Here is a 17,485-nt window from a genome sequence, read left to right on the forward strand (position 1 = left end):
CAGCAGCTAAATTGAAAACTTATTTGCTGCATTCAGATCACTGGAATTTCTGTATAGCAGCCACGGCGTAGACAGATCTGTGCTACCAACAATCGAATCAAAGGAAAACCGCCTCGGTTTGCAGAGTAGAACCGACTCCTGCTGCTACCACCATGGATGATTTAGGTACATTTGATTGTTGTTATTTCCTAGCTAGAGCTATCGAATTGTTTCCCATCTTTTCTTACTGCCAGATTACCTGGATATCGCTCGTTCCTCGGCGCACAACAAATCTGTTAATAGCTATAGCACAGGACAACAAATGTCGCTAACGTTATAGCCAGTTATTTTACCCAGCTGTAGCTATCCTATTACACAGCGTGGGAATCGGCAGGTTGGAGGCCCGCTGTGGTTCCGAAATTTTGATTTTTGCCTTGGCGTCATGGAGGGAGCAATAGGCTAGACATCCAATTCGTGATTATTGTGAACTCCTGCTAGCTATGAAGCAATGCTCGCACATGTGTTTTCAAAACCCAATTTGAACATAATGTTAGCAATGTACATGCACATTAGGATTCAGCCTCTAGTTTTTAACTGCCTCGTCACATATGAGTTGATTTGCATATCAACTTTTTAATTACATGACAGATTGCCAATCTGAATTTTGCGAGTCGGTATGCAGTTTTGCCCGGTGCTGACGGGCAATGCAACTAAATGATGACAGCGACTATGCATGCACTCATCTTGCAACACTCGCACTTTTCATGATATTCGGTATCTGGTTACCGAGGTGCACACCTCTGCTTACTTTCCAAGTTGGGGCGTTTGTTGAGCCATAAATGTGTAGCCTCGGGTTTGAAGAAATCTGTTCATTCTAGTTCTCTGCTGCCCTTTGTTTTCTTTTTGCATCTACTTATTTAAAGAGTTCATGCGTATCTCTCAATGTAGATGTTTTATATTGAATATTTCTGTTACCTTTATTTATGTATTTTTTAATGATCTTCTTTTACCTGTAACTGTGTGAGCATCTGGGTTCCCCTTCTGTCCTATTTGATCTAAGCCAATTATGGGGTCCATGTGCAGATGATGAGTAGGGAGTTCATTCTGGTATTTGAGTGCCGGTCATGCAGAAACACAACGCCCCCCCCCAGCCCAGTTTGGACTCGAGGGGTTCATTGTGCATGCTGTCCACAGTGTGACACCATCTGTTTTCTTACAAAATTTATGAATCTGCTTTTACAATAAACGTCCTAGCTCCACACGAACTGACCACGGCTTATGGGCAGATACTGCATTGTCGGAACTAGAAGCACAAGCTTTTCGCTACACTCGCATTAACATCTGCTAACCATGTGTATGTGACAAATAAAATTCGATTTGATTTAAGTGTCAGCTCGCAACCTTAATGGACTTATCAGTGAACAGTGGTGAAAACCTGAATTAACTCGCCTCCCAAAATAGCTAGCCTACAATACATGCTATTGGTTTGCTGCTAAAAGCATGGAATGGTTGTGCTGTTGCTTCTGTCATCATTAGGGAACCTCCACAAGTGATTAGAGAGAGCACTCCCAGTTCATAATTGTATCAGAGTCTCAAAATAGACCACAGCATTGTGTTTACAGGTTTTGCACACCCAACGCTCACACTCACTCAGCAATGCAATATTGCAGGGGGGAAATCGTAGATGTGGGTGTGTCTGGGTCTAGGTTTGTCTGTTGGACATGGAAACCATGAGGTTAAATTTAGTCAGTCATCTGAAAAACACATTATTGGATGCAAAAAAAAATGCATTTAATTGGATGCTAAAAATGGTTCAGAATAACAGCTTAACTTCAAGACAGGTAATAAACTGTTCTGTAAAAGACATGTGGCTCATGCTATTATGGTATTGATATAGGATGCCATGTAATGTGAGGCCCCTTTTAAAGGTCTCATTTGATTTTGGATGTTAAAAAAATTGCCACGCCGACACTTGCAGGACCGAGCGAAGCGGCATCGCATGAAATGCAGGAGAACAGCGTCGTACCTACTGAGTCTTTTGCCTGATTCACATACTATAGGGGACAACCTGAACCGTACTGTACTGGCTCAGATATATTCTTTCCACATTGTCCTTTCCAGCGACTCGATGCATAACCAGGTCATCCCAGTATTGCTCCACTCGGTTTTGCTCAGTTTGACTTGGCTCTGTAGTGTGAAAAGGGCCGTAGTTTGTTTTCCACTCGAGTTGAAAGGGGCACTAACAACTTACCTATGTGACTGCGCCCACCTCAGTGGCGTAGTTGAAATCATACACATCTTCTAAATGACCAACGGGAAATCACCCTCCCTTCCAAATGTTATCCTTAGTGCCCAAAGAAAATCATGCCATGAATGTTTGTCACACTAAACCCTGTCAATATTTATAGACACACAGGTTGTGTCCCAAAAGGCACCCTATCCCCTACATAGTGCACTACTTTTGACCCAAGCTCTATGGACCCTTGTTCAAAAATAATGCACTTGTATAGGGAATATGTTGCCATTTGGGATGCAGAAACCGTCTCCACTTATGTAGTTGAAGGGCTTCTCCTTAAAGCTCTCCCTCAAAAATGAAGAGTTGCACAATCCAGTGTGGCTTTATGGCCATGCAGTGAGGGGTTGTAAATGTTGTCATAGGGATTCTGAATAGCTTTTAGGGGGGTTTGAGGGCCACAACACATCAGCAACAACATATTCCAGAGAATGGAAGTTAAGCTGTATCTTAAACTGCCCATTTCATAATAGAAACACTTGGTAGTTCATGCCTTTTTTACCCTTGCTTTCCTAGTTCATCTCATGGCTGAATTAGAGTTTAGGACCAAACTTTACCAAGTAATTACTCAGTTATTTAATTGAAAAAATGACTGGTAATTGAAAAATGACTGGTAATTGAAAAAGGACCTGGTAATTGAAAAAGGACTGGTAATTGAAAAAAGGACTGGTAATTGAAAAAGGACTGGTAAAGTGAAATGTTTACCGGGAAGGTTTTCCTTGGTAGGCAGAGGTATATCATGAAAAGAGGGGCCAGCAAGTTTGTCCTCGTCTCTCTCTGAAGTGCTGAGGCGGCATCCCCCAGGTAGCCTCTCCCTCTCTCACACACACTTTATGGACTCCGTTGTCTATTTCTGGCACCCTCACTCAAACCACACAACCCCGACCCAGGCCGGGCTCCTATGCATAAACAAACCACACACACACAAACGCAGGAGGAGGATGAGAGGTGTGGTCTCACACGGACATTCAAGCACACCCTACTTCCTACTCCTCTTAAATGTGTTTGCTGACTTGTCAGTGAGTGGATGTGAGAGGCAAAAACACACAAGACCACTCAACTAGTGTTATGTCCCATGTGTTCCACATTTTTACACTTACACTGCACAAGAATATAAACGAAACATGTAAACTGTTGGTCCCATGTTTCCTGAGCTGAAATAAAATATCCCAGAAATGTTCCATTTGCAAAAAAAAGCATATTTCTCTCATTCTATGCACAAATTTGTTTACATATCTGTTAATGAACATTTTTCATTTGCCAAGATAATCTAACAGGTGTGGCATATGAAGAAGTTGATTAACTTCATTGGGATAGGGGGCAGCGTTTTCACTTTTGGATGAATAGCGTGCCCAGCGTAAACTGCCTCCTACTCAGTCCCAGATGCTAATATATGCATATTGTTAGTAGTATTGGATAGAAAATACTCTGAAGTTTCTAAAACTGTTTGAATGATGTCTGTGAGTATAACAGAACTCATATGGCAGGCAAAAACCTGAGAAAAAAAAAACAAAACAGGAAGTGGGAAATCTGAGGTTTGTAGTTTTTCAACTCCGTCCGTATTGACGATACAGTGGAATATTGATTATGTTGCACTTCCTAAGGCTTCCACTAGATGTCAACCATCTTTAGAACATTGTTTGATGCTTCTACTATGAAGGGGAGCTGAATGAGAGGGGAATGAGTCAGAGGTCTGCCAGCAGTCACGAGCTCAGTCACGCGCATTCACATGAGAGGTAGCTCCATTTCCATTGCTTTTCTACAGACAATGGAATTCTCCGGTTGGAACATTATTGAACATTTATGATAAAAACATCCTAAAGATTGATTCTATACATCGTTTGATATGTTTCTACGAACAGTAATATAACTATTTTTGGAATTTTCGTCCGACCTTTCCGCTGGAAGTTGCGCGTTTCGATTTGTTTACCAAACACCCTAACAAAAGGAGGTATATGAACTTCGAACAAATCAAACATTTATTGTGGAAGTGGGATTCTTGGGAGTGCATTCTGGTGAAAATCATCAAAAGTAAGTGAATATTTACAATGCTATTTCTGACTACTGTTGACTGCGCAACATGGCGGATATTTATTTTGGCTGGTTTGGGCTCTGAGTGCCGTTCTCAGATTATGCTTTTTCCGTAAAGTTTTTTAAAAATCTGACACAGTGGTTGCATTAAGGAGAAGTTTATCATAGGTTCCATGCATAACACTTGTATTTTCATCAACATTTATAATGAGTATTTCTGTAAATTGATGTGGCTCTCTGCAAAATCACTGCATGTTTTGGAACTACTGAACATAACACGCCAATGTAAAATGAGATTTTTGGATATAAATATGCACTTTATCGAACAAAACATACATGTATTGTGTAACATTAAGTCCTATGAGTGTCATCTGATGAAGATCATCAAAGGTTAGTGATGAATTTTATCTCTATTTGTGCTTTTTGTGACTCCTCTCTTTGGCTGGAAAAATGGCTGGGTGTTTCTGTGACTTGGTGGTGACCTAACATAATCGTTTGTGGAGCTTTCGCTGTAAAGCATTTTTGAAATCAGACACTGTGGCTGGATTAATGAGAATTGTATCTTTAAAATGGTGCCTAATACTTGTATGTTTGAGAAATTTAGATTTTTGAGATTTCTGTTGATTTGTATTTGGCGCCCTGCAATTTCATTGGCTGTTGTCGAGGGGTTCTGCTAGTGGAACGCAGGTTAAACAGCATGATACAGGAGACAATAAAAGCCCACTCTAAAATGTGCAGTTTTGTCACACAATACAATTCCACAGATGTCTTAAGTTTTGAGGGAGTGTGCAATTGGCATGCTGACTGCAACATCGTTTTAGAGAATTTGGTAGTACGTCCAACCGTCCGCACAACTGCAGACCACGTAACCACGCCCGCCCAGGACCTCCATTCCGGCTTCTCCACCTGCGGGATCGTCTGAGACTAGCCACCCGGACAGCTGATGAAATTGTGGGTTTGCACAACCGAATAATTTCTCCACAAACTGTCAAAAACCGTCTCAGGGAAGCTCATCTGCATACATATCATCCTCACCAGGGTTTTGACCTGACTGCAGTTCGGCGTCGGAACTGAGTTCCAAGTGGGCAAATGCTCACTTTCGATGGCCACTGGCACGCTCGAGAAGTGTGCTCTTCACGGACGAATCCCGGTTTCAACTTTATCTTGCAGGAGGCATACAGAGTGTATGGCGTCGTGAGGGCGAGCGGTTTGCTGATGTCAAGGTTGTGAACAGAGTGCCCCGTGGTAGTGGTGGTGGGGTTATGGTATGGGCAGGCAGGCAGGCATAAGCTACGGTCAACTAACACAATTGCATTTTATCGATGGCAATTTGAAGGCACAGAGATACCGTGACGAGATCCGGAAGGCCCATTGTCGTGCCATTCATCCGCCGCCATCACCTCCTGTTTCAGCATGATATTGCGCAGCCCCTTGTCGCAAAGATCATGCCGCCTTAACCAGCTGCAGCATTAGAGCTAGCACATGGACAACCAGAGCTTTGACAGCAATGTGAGTTACACCTACAGGTGCAATCTCAAAAATGTATGTCCCCTGTTACCACAGTATAAAAATATGTAAACAACCGATGCTCACACAATTGTCCTTACTCCCTCACTCACTGTGAGTGAGTGCAAACAATACCCCCCTCTCTCCGTTCAGCCTTTTACAATCAATGCCTTTTAGCAGAAATCAAACTTCAAATTGTGTCTCTAAGAAAGCACACACACGTACTCTATTTAATGCCCGAGAAGCCGGTGTTCGGGGGATATATAGGCACGGGTGTTGTTCGGCTCAAGGCAAAGTCGAGCACTATGCCGTTCTGCACGATGCGTTTCTAGGACTAGGGTTATAGTGTAGCTCTACATCAGCACATCCGCCACTAACACACACCCTCAACTTCCGCAGTTGAGGGCGTGGCCATTTCACATCTGAATGTGCCCCCTGCTAAATGTATATGTACGTGTGTTTCCTCAAAAGCTAAAACAGGCCAGTTTGAAGTGCCGTCGGTGCACTGTGCTGAGTGAGAACTCGTTGTTACCCCTGAATGAGAACTGACATACATAGACTCCTCCTGTCATCTGGTTCTAATGTTCACCATTACACTGCACACCGGACCACTACCAAAGTGTGCGTCAAGTAAATTGATATAATGTTGGCCTAAGTTTATGGGAATAGAATATGCTTGACATGGACAGTGTGTTTTACTGTATTTTAAAGGGCTTCTGTCTGTGTTGTGTGAGTGAGAGGGCTCAGTGGAATATCTTAGTTGTCACTGTCTGTTTGTCAGTCTTGGCGGAGGGAGATGGCCCAAGGGCCAATGTGTCATTTCCTCTCGTAATGCAAAGCACAGCAGCCCCATGTCTCTGAGTCTGACTTGATCTGTGTGCCTGCCTCTGCAGCCCTATGGGTCTGTGTGCCTCTGACCTATGTGTAGCCTTTGTCTGGGAGGCTGCATGTGACTGAGTGCTTTCTTGCGTGTGTGTGTGTCTGTGGTGAGGCATAAGTGACCGGGGCTAGGGAAGCACAGTGACTTGTGCTTCAGGTACTTCTAAGACTGTTTTCCCGGGTACTATTATTCCTTGACTAAAAAGCACTTTGGAAGGAGAATCTTCATTTAAAAGTGCTGTTCAGTCCAGGACTAGGATTATTCTAAATCCGGGAAACAGACCCCGAACATTCCAAATTTGATGTAGTCTTAACTTTTACGATTCACAAGTTCTATCCGTCACTTGTGGGAGAATGTGGTTCTGTCTAAATGTGGCCATGCCCACATCTAAATCTTTCCTTTTCTAGTGGTAAGTGAGAAGTAGCTTGTGACTGGTAAGTCTTCAGACCCATTGACTTTTACCACAGTTTGTTACGTTACAACCGTATTCTAAAATGGGTTAAATGAAAGCAATACTCAGCGATCTACACACAATACCCCATAATGACAAAGCACTTTTTTTTTGGGGGGGGGGCAGGTTTATCACTTGTTTAGCATTTGGTAAAGGCGCAGTTAAGCGTTAGAGGCAGAAAATAATAGGTCTACATTTCTAACATGTTTTCACTTTGTCATTATGGGTGGGTGAGAATAATCTATTTAATACATTTTGGAAAAAGGCTGTAACATAACAAAATGTGGAAAAAGTCAAGAGGTCTGAATACTTTCCAAAGGCCCTGTAGACGTTCAACAAAGTCCTCCACTTGCAATAGTCACTCAAAGTTTTCTGAAGTAAGATCCTCTTTTTCTTCCTTTGTGGTGGTGACAATGCCTGTGAACTACGCCCAACATTTTAGGTCAGCTACAAAACAATCACATCTATGTACACTGAAACAACTACTGCTAGTACAGACCACGAAACAATGCCGGTACAAACTTCAACCAAACACCTCTGAAATGAACAATCGCCATAATACTGCAGCGCCACTGGACGTATGTTGAAAAGATAACCTGTCGAAGAAAATTCACACGTTGAAAGTGAAACACTTCAAAGGCCTGACTTCACTGAGAAGGAGGTAACAGCTGTTTCAGAGCTAGTGAAAGGCCCGACTTCATCCGTCAAACACTACACTGTCCTTCTGTATTTGGGCACAATGCAGTCCTTTTTATTAGGTGTGTGTGCGTGACAGTGCGTTCGTTCTTATGTGGAGTTCTTAGGAGAATGAACAACATGCACGGACGGTGGAGAGTTTCTGTAGGTTCCAATCATCTGCTGGATCCAGTTATAAGGCGAGCTGGACCAATCCAAACTCAATTTCCAGTTGTCTCCTCTGACAACACGGATTACAGATTAGGACTATAACCCACTGCTGTGGGAGATGGGGCTTCTACGTCTGCGGAAACAGATTTCCAGGCCAACTACTGCTTAATTAGAAGCCTCCCCTTCTCAGTCCGAACCCTTTCACCCTCTCACTCTCCCTCTCTGGCACTTAAACAGCACTGATTGTTTTCCAGCCGATGATGTGGCCTGGCGGGATGTTTGCCCGAACTTTATGGCGTTTCAGGGGCCGTCCCCCTCCTCCTTCTCTTATTGTGTCCAAGACGGAGGTTGACAAAGGCAGGCCTGTCTCGGACCCTATGATCAACACTGGCCTCCAGAACAGAGACAGTACCGCTCAGAGCCCAGGCAGAGACAAACATCAAGTTGATCAGTGGTCTATTCAGCAGCCCCCAACCCCATGGACTAGTATGTCTAGACCTAGTAAAGTGTTCAGTCAAGTCTCTTGCTCATTGTAAACAGTGTGGATTCTTATGCATCTCTGCAAATTTCGTGAAATAAGACATGGGTTGTAGTCATTCACGCAAATTCTATTCCCAGAAATGCACGCAATAGTTTGAAAACATTGCATTTGGTCGTGGTAATTTGTTTATGGATTAGAGATGAGAAGCTGAAACTAGAGTGAAGTGTGAGATTGAGAGTAGGGTAGAGAGAACATAAGTGGGTCTCCCCCTGTGCAGAAATGTTTGATCTCTCTAGAGTTGGGACAATATCCCGGAGGATCTTTGACATCGGTTGTGTTTACTAGGCACGAAACGGAAGGAAACCAACTGAAACAGAGAGGGACTAGCCAAACTAGTGTCCAATGAGAAACACGTTTTCGTTTTTTCATTGTAAAACGTTTTGCAACTATGTTCCCTTGTGAATACGACACAGGACTTTTCTGGTGGATCATTAATTGAGATGTTTTTATTGCTTATGTTCTGGTTTGCAATGTGGATGTGCACAGGGCCCTGGCCAGAAGTGTTTCTAGTGCTGCATTGGTGCTTGAGCATTGCGCAAGTGTTTGGATGTTACTGCTCTTTGGTTAGAGTAGAGGATGTCTGGGACACATAGCCCGAGGATATGTGTTAAAGCCTTTTGAAATGATTGCTGTGGACAAGGGCTCACTTGAAAAAGAGATGCCCATCAATCTCAAATGTGACCTAAATTTAAAGGATGCGAGTGTGTGTGTGTGTGTGTGTTTGGAGAGTCCCATCTGAAGAGTGAAGTACTCCGAGTCATTTTCTCTTAAAGTCTGTGTGCTTGTGTGTCAAGTCATTATTTTGAAAACCGTATGGGTAGCCATGCATGTCATACTCCATCCAGAAATATTCTAATGCTCCTAATAAGTCTCGAATTAGCCTGACTGAACAATATTTTGTATCTTATGGTGCAATTCTGGGGGCGAAATCCGGTATCTGTGACCAACAGATACCGTATTCCCAGGCATGTGAAATCCATAGATTAGGACCTAATGCATTTATTTCAATTGACTGATTTCCTCATATGAACTGTAATTCAGTAAAATCTTTGAAATTGTTGCATGTTGCGTTTTTATATTTTTGTTCAGTGCATTTAGTAGGGCGAGGACAGTACCTTTTTCGCAATACTCATTAGTATCATGGCAAGGAAACAAAACAAGAAGCGAATATCTTTAGGAAAACAGCCCTAATGTTGGAAACAATGTCATCCAGTCACATTTGTTTATTTCCCATTTATTTTCAAAGCTCAAGCACACCTTATTTTACATCATGTTTTAAAGGACCAAATAGTTCGGTCTGATTTGTGTTGTAATTTTCGCCATGGAAAGAATATCACGAAACTGGTATCGTCCCGGCCGTACTTGTTTTAGAACATACTGTTTAGTAAAAAGTACATACTGTACATATCATCCGTACTGAGAAGGCGTCATCTTAGATGCGTGATCACACTTGTTCCAGGCCGTTCGTTCATTTTTCTAAAGAGCGTCCCCTATTCTGATGATCAGCTCTTGTCAAACATTGCTAGCTGTGAGGATATTATTCTCTTCCTCAATAGTGTGCAGTGAATTCTACTAGATTAAAAGCCCAAATGAATATGAATTCCTGGCATTTAACCCTTTAACTCGTTGGAACTGGCCTGTATGCATAGGGCTAAATTGAAATGTTTCTTACAGAATAAATATGGAAAGCATATGCATAACCAGTAGTCAATATAAAGAACCCTTGAATGAGTAGGTGTGTCCAAACTTTTGACTGGTACTGTAGCTTGAAGATTTAAAAAAAAAAAAAAGTAGTGTGCAAATATTGTGCAATCCAGGTGTGCAAAGCTCTTAGACTTGCCCAGAAAGACTCCCAGGTGTAATCCCTGCCAAAGGGTGTTCTAACATGTATTTGCTCGGGGGTGTGAATACTTATTTAAATTGGATCTTTTTGTATTTTATTTTCAATAAATTGGCAATAAAGCTATAATTTATCACTTGTTTAGGCAGAAAAGAATAGGTCTAAATTTCTAACATATTTTCACTTTGTCATTATGGGTGGGTGAGAATAATCTATTTAATCCATTTTGAATTCAGGCTGTAACACAACAAACTGTGGAATAAGTCAAGGGGTATGAATATTTTTTGAAGGCTCTGTAGCTAAGTTATAAAATACGATCTTACAGTGTTATGCTTTCACAAGGCAATTTAGACAAACCAATCAGAATTTTGGTGCTCATTGAAAGGAGTCATGTGCCATGGCAAATTTTCTTCACAATAGCAGACATACTGTAGGATCAGTCTGTTCAGAACAACCCAGGGTATGACGACATGTCATCTTGTAACTGTACATCAAACATAGAGATCATAAGCGTTGACACTGTATATGACATGAGTTCCATGATTTGGAAATGTGAAGTTCACATTTGAATTTATGGGTGTTTGGCTTGCTTGTATGACATCAAAGCAGTATTTATTATAATCCTCAATGCCTCATCTTTCAAAATACATCAAGTCATTTTCATTTACAGAATTTCCCTCTCAGACAACAAACATTTGCAAAAGTTGCCCAGTTGCCGGCAGGGATGGGTCACTTCTTGTCACGCGCATTGCTCAAGTTCAGAATGGCTGTTAGTGAAAACCCATACAGCACTGTGAAGCGCAGAGCCAGAGCTCTGACATCATCTATAGCATGTTACTATACAGCCACTACGTTCCAATTTAGACCCTTATAGAGCCCCACAGTAGAGGTGTCATAATACCCATAAAACCTAGCAGTCAAACAGGGAAATGATTCCAATTGGTTTTCCACCGTTCATTTTTCCCATGGGGGACTTTAGAAACACTTCAAATAAGGGATGTGTTTAGTGAAGGCTTATCACGGTGTGACGTTTTGGTAACCATGTAAAGCTCTCTCGGACAAGGTGATTTATCAATATATTCAGCTCAATTTGGTCTCTTGATTCGAAAAATGCTAATTTGCATCAGAGTAGACTACAAATCCCTGCAAGCTCCTGCACGTCATCTCTAGCTGACACCTTTGATAACAGTTATTGTGTGTATTTAAAGCTTGCACAAGACAGAATGGTCAATTGAAATACATTTTGCAAATGTATTCATTACTAAATTTAGCTAACATTAGATAAGAATCCAGAGATTCTTAACTTTGCCTTGATTCGGCAGTATAGTCCAGATCATCACGTAATATTTAGTTCTTTATGTTAACCATGCTATCAAAACGTCACGCCAGGGTAAGCTTACACACAACACAGCCCGTATTTTAAATGTTTCTAAAATCCCCTATGGGAAAAATGAATGGTAGAAAAACGATTGGAACCATTTATTTGTTTGACTGCTTGGTTTTGTAGGGATTATGACTCATACTGTGGTACTCTATTGATGCCCAAATCTGCCATTTTCAACCCGTATAGGGTTATAAGTGTAAAGGGCTACAGATTACAACAGTTTAGAAATTTCACATATTATAAGACATTCTATTTTCGTATACCCAAAAAGCCTGCTATTTAGAACGCACGTATGGGTATTCTTTCACGGGAAGTGATTATTGGGAGTGGTTAAGTTTCTCTAGTCCCATCCCACAGCTGTATAGCAAGAAAGTGGCAGGGTGCCTGCTTTATTTTTGTTTGAAACCCAGGTTGCCACATAAACCCTTTAAAAAAGTATTTTCTGAAATCCGTTATGTAATTGGCTCATCCAGGTTTGCAGTTTGGGTTGTCTGCCCTGTCCATAGCATGTGTATGGTGAGGTTGCCTGTGTGAGTGTTTGCACTTGTTTTAGTGGTACTAGGCACCTGTGAATATTGTAGCAGAAGCAGCTGGAACCAATGATGCACACACCATTTCAACAGGCAAGAGCCTTCTGCTGCCTGCCACTGATCTGGAGGTATGGGTGTGGGGGTGTGTAGGGGATCTCTCCTTAAATAGCTTGCCAGCTCGGCTCATGTCATATTCAAAGCCACTCTGCTGACTGTAAACCGTTTTAGTCAACTTATACTAATGCTGCAGGCTCAACACTGTAAATGCATTTAGTATTAAATCAGGAAAGCTTTATCTACTGGTAGCCTACAGATGTAGGATCTTAATTTGAGCCAGTTTTCTACAGCAGGAAAATAATCCTGAAGCAACATGAAATGTGAATTATTATGTGGATTATAGTCAATGCCCATTTTTTGTACGGGTTGATGTACTGTTTTAAGTGGAAATATACTACAAGTTTGTATTTCCTGTTTTTTTTCGGCAACAAAAGAGTGATCAAATTAAGATCCTACATCTTTATATTCGAATTGACTTTCTAAATCTCTGCTCAAGTGTTCAACTGATTGGAGAACCAAAAGCCTTCTAAACATATGAGCAGGGTCATTTCTAGCTTTAATTCATCTCTCCCATGACTTCTGCAATCCTCACACCTTCCCCCTTTTCCTTCCTTGCTCTCTTGCCCGTCAAACTCCTCTATTCTCTCTCTAACTACCCCGCCCCCCACGCTTTCTCGTATTTAAAAAGCAAGCAGGCGATAGCATGTCAGTAATTCCCAGCACACCTCGTTGCCCATCAGATAAGAAGGGAAGGAAGAGAGAGTGGGGATATACAGTTTATGCACAGATAGATAAAGGCAGGCATGTTCAACAACCTAAACCATAGCAGATTCTCCCTGAAACCCCACCTCTTTAAGGAATACCTAGGATAGGATAAAGTAATCCTTCTCCCCCCTTAAAAGACCTAGATGCACTATTGTAAAGTGGCTGTTCCACTGGATGTCATAAGGTGAAAGCACCAATTTGTAAGTCGCTCTGGATAAGAGCGTCTGCTAAATGACTTAAATGTAATGTAAATGTAATGTAAAAATCTTTCACTCCCTCTGTCCATTCTCTTGTTGTTTGACATACGGTATTAGGGCTTATTGCAATACATGTCCCTATACCAAGTAGCCTATTTTTAAGATGGGAACACACAACACAATGACATTTAAAGTACTCATGTTGACCTCTCATTCTGCATAACAGTGCCCACCCCCACCCCCCACCTTTCTCTCGCTCAAAACCCAATGACATTTAAAAGCTCACTGTTGACTTCCCATTCTGCATAACAGTCCCTTTCTCTCTCTCTTTTAACAATTCAATGTCGCCCTCTTCAGTCTGCAACAGACACTGGTTGATCTAGAATGAAGCAGAATGGTGAACAAGACTACTGAAACCCATATTAGCTCGTGGCATCTATATTTGATATCCTAAGCAGCAACACATAATATCATCCAGCATGAACATTTATAGTGAATAAAACATTTCTGGCTTACATAAGAGAATAATTAGGTGATAATGCCTTCGAAGCCGGTGTTTGGAGGATATATTGGCACGGGTGTTGTTAGGCTCAAGACAAAGTCGATGGCCTGCAAACCATGCTAATATATCCTTCAAACACCGGCTTCGAAGGCATTATCACTTTTATACAACGGGTTGCCAACATATTCAAATAATAATTGACATGTTTTCATTAAAACATTATTTTGCTGAATTTATTCATACTATTTCATCCTTCCACAAGATATAGTCCCGACACAAATCTAGTGTTGCTACCTCAGCCGGCTGGTCATTCCTTCTATTGGTTCGGTTGCTAGAGACGGGACCCAGTCGTTCAGTCTTTTTGTTCTGTGCCTATGAACACGACCCAGTCGTTCGTTCTAAATGTTCTATTACCATACTGGCTGGCAACGTTCTTATCCCATGTTTGTTAGTTAGACATCTACGGCTAACTTACATTCACGTCAAACAGTGCAGCCAGAATAACAACAGTAGCTGCATTTGCATTTGTTTAAGCTGTTTTCTAGTGACATTTATTTGGATACATCCATAACAATGAGCAAATGAGGCACAATTTTGCCTGACATAGAAAATGTGCTCTCTCGTCAGGACACTGTTGTTCAGAGGAGCTAGCCAACAACACAGCTAACACAATCACTTCAAACTGAAGCTGGAAAGACTGAAAACTAGCTGCACTTCGTTTTCACCGTTTCAGCTGGCATAAAAAATTATGCCAGCTGATTCATGATTTGGACTAGCCTAGAAACGCTGCCTGTCTGTCTCATCCGGACACGTTCATTACTATGGGACAGCTGGAGATCGAATTTAAATTTTGAAACAATGTTGGAGAGACAGACAGCAAGGTTTATACAAATCTCTGCTGTTGAATACTAAATGTTATTCTAAAAGAAATGTGAGATAATGTCATAGATTTAGCCTGTGGTAACTTGTGGAATAGACACCAGCTGGAATGAGGTTTTAACCAATCAGCATTCAGGATTAGACTCACCCGTTGTGTAAATCCTCTTAAGGATCGAACCCTTTAAAAAAAAATATTCCCTGAAAATGACATACCTGAATCTAACTGCCTGTAGTTCAGGCCCTGAAGCAAGGATATGCATATAACTGATACCATTTGAAAGGGAACACTTTGAGGTTTATGGAAATGTGAAATTAATATAGGAGAATATAACACATTAGATCTGGTAAATGATAATACAAAGAAAAAAACATGCGTTTTTTTGTATTTTCTTTGTACCGTCATCTTTGGCCATAATGTATTATTCCAGCCCAGGCACAATTTAGATTTTGGCCACTTGATGGCAGCAGTGTATGTGCAAAGTTTTAGACTAAGCCAATGAACCATTCCATTTCTGTTCAGAATTTTGTATCAAGACTGCCCAAATGTGCCTAATTTGTTTATTAATAATTTTTCAAGTTCATAACTGTGCACTGTCCTCAAACAATAGCATGGTATTATTTCACTGTAATAGCAACTGTAAATTGGACAGTGCAGTTAGATTAACAAGAATGGAAGCTTTCTGCCAATATCAGATATGTCTATGTCCTGGGAAATATTCTTGTTATTTACAACCTCATGCTAATCCCAATAGCCTCTGTTAGCTCAACCGTCCCGACCCACCGATCTGTAGAGGATTTATGACATGATCCGATGGAGAATTTTGTGTGTTGTGTTAGTATGGAAAAGCGAGTTTGTTAGCTAATTGTTGCCTAAAAGCAAGGCATTTTTGAAGACACAATCATTTACGATAGGCAGTGTCTTGGCAAAGGCCTGCTTTTTAGCTGGGTGGGTAGAAAATGGGACATAGTGGGTAGCACTGAGATAGCCTACCCAAAGAAAGTGCTGAAGAAGATGTAGATCAAGCTGTAGGATGAAAAATACCAGAGTTTTTGCGCAGATACAGCTGACTAGCGCTAGCAAATGCTACCTAGCAACAACAACAAACAAAAAGTTTTTTTAAATTTGTTTTTTACAAATCGGTTCTTTGAGTCAAAGTATAGATATAATATAGTCCAAAATAATATTGCGATATGTAACTTTATTAATAACACATAGTAATGCACTCAAAGTTTATCTCCATTCCCTCTTCTCCTCCTGTTCTCTCACTCTTCTCTTAAATCCCTTTTCTCTTTTTCCTCTGTCTGGATCCCTTCATCTTCCTGCCGTCTTCTCCTAAAAAAACACACACCGTTAATTTGAACAGGGAAGGAGCCCCCACGGTCTCACCAACCCACTTCTACGCTCTAGGGAGGGGCTTCCCCTCTCTCTGTGTCTCTAACTCTTTCTCTCTTCCCTGTCTGGCCTTGTAATGAATCCTATGTGACTATGCTCAAGGCGGCATCGTAATAAATACATGTAAATACCGTTCACCGTTAATATGAACAGGGAGGGAGTCTCCACGATCACACCAACCCACTTCTAGCCTTCTCTCTCTCACTCAGATTTCTTTCCATTCTATTTTCTCTTTTCTTTGTGCCGTGGCACCCTTCAACTCGCCTATCTTGGCTTACAGGCTTCATTTCATTCAGGTGTAGTAGCCCTATTGTTCAGTATTTGGTTACGATACACTGCAAGGAAAAATCTAGAACATTCTTTATGGTTGCTGATCCTGCAGTTTGGTCATGCTCCTCACTCAAGCACATAAAGCTCTGGTGGTGTGTATATTTAGGGGCTTTAGGCTTCTTATTTTAGCCAGGGGGTCGCTCAACCTCTTACCCGGGGGCTCAAGTCGCCCTAGTTACCGTCTGTTGGGCGACTGGTTTATGAACTTCAATACGGCTCATATCTTTTTACCGTATTACATTTAAGAAATGTATTCTGTCCGTGATGTTCTCTTCCAAAGGAGTCAGCATTTTTTCAAGGGAAGAGGATTTGTTTAGTATGCAGAGGTTGAAATGCTATCTCCCAGCTGCAGGCGACTCGAGGAGACACTCCCTCATTCGGGGTACTTTTGACTTTGCTGCAGTTTCATTCCCGGCCACTGAGGGACTTAGTTCCAGACAGGAGTGCAAGGTCCTTGGCCAAGTTCCAATATGCACACTAAGTCAATGATGCTATGTATTTGCCAATGAGAGGCTTTGAAGCCACCAGTCGTCAATATTGGCACTCCCCAGAAGGAGCAGTCCTCCATAGGAATTAATGTAATTTTACAGTTTTTCAATTAAATGTAAGTATTCTGTTGTTGTAGTGGTCGACAGTAACATTAGTACTTTCAAAAAATTATACTTTAAGGAAATGTATTTTTTATATATTTTTTTATATATGAATGTTTAGCTCACATAATGTCATTTAAAAGTAAGCATTAAGGTGTCTGTAATAGCATAAAAGTGGAAAAAAATATGTAAACATTAATAAATGCATTTCTATAGCTTCCAAAATATGTTTTACACTGGTGGGAGAATGCCAAAATGGGGGTGTGGTGGCTTCAAATCAGCGCCCCTATCAGTCATCTAGTGTATAAATAAATCATTGCTTAGAATTCGTTCCCAATACAGTGTCTTCAGAAAGTATTTACACCCCTTGACAGTAACCACATTTTGTTGTGTTAGTCTGAATTTAAAGTAGATTAAATTGCGATTTTGTGTCACTGGTCTACACACAATATCCCATAATATCAAAGTGGACATTAGAGTTCAAGAGTAAA

General features: G+C 41.2%; 1 pseudogene; it reads left to right on the forward strand.

The window, feature by feature from the left end:
• Positions 1–17,485, forward strand: part of LOC115143005 (paxillin-like) — a 47,311-nt pseudogene continuing 29,826 nt past the window's right edge.

This window comes from Oncorhynchus nerka, linkage group LG15 (assembly GCF_034236695.1).
Source record: "Oncorhynchus nerka isolate Pitt River linkage group LG15, Oner_Uvic_2.0, whole genome shotgun sequence".
Lineage (NCBI taxonomy): Eukaryota > Metazoa > Chordata > Actinopteri > Salmoniformes > Salmonidae > Oncorhynchus > Oncorhynchus nerka.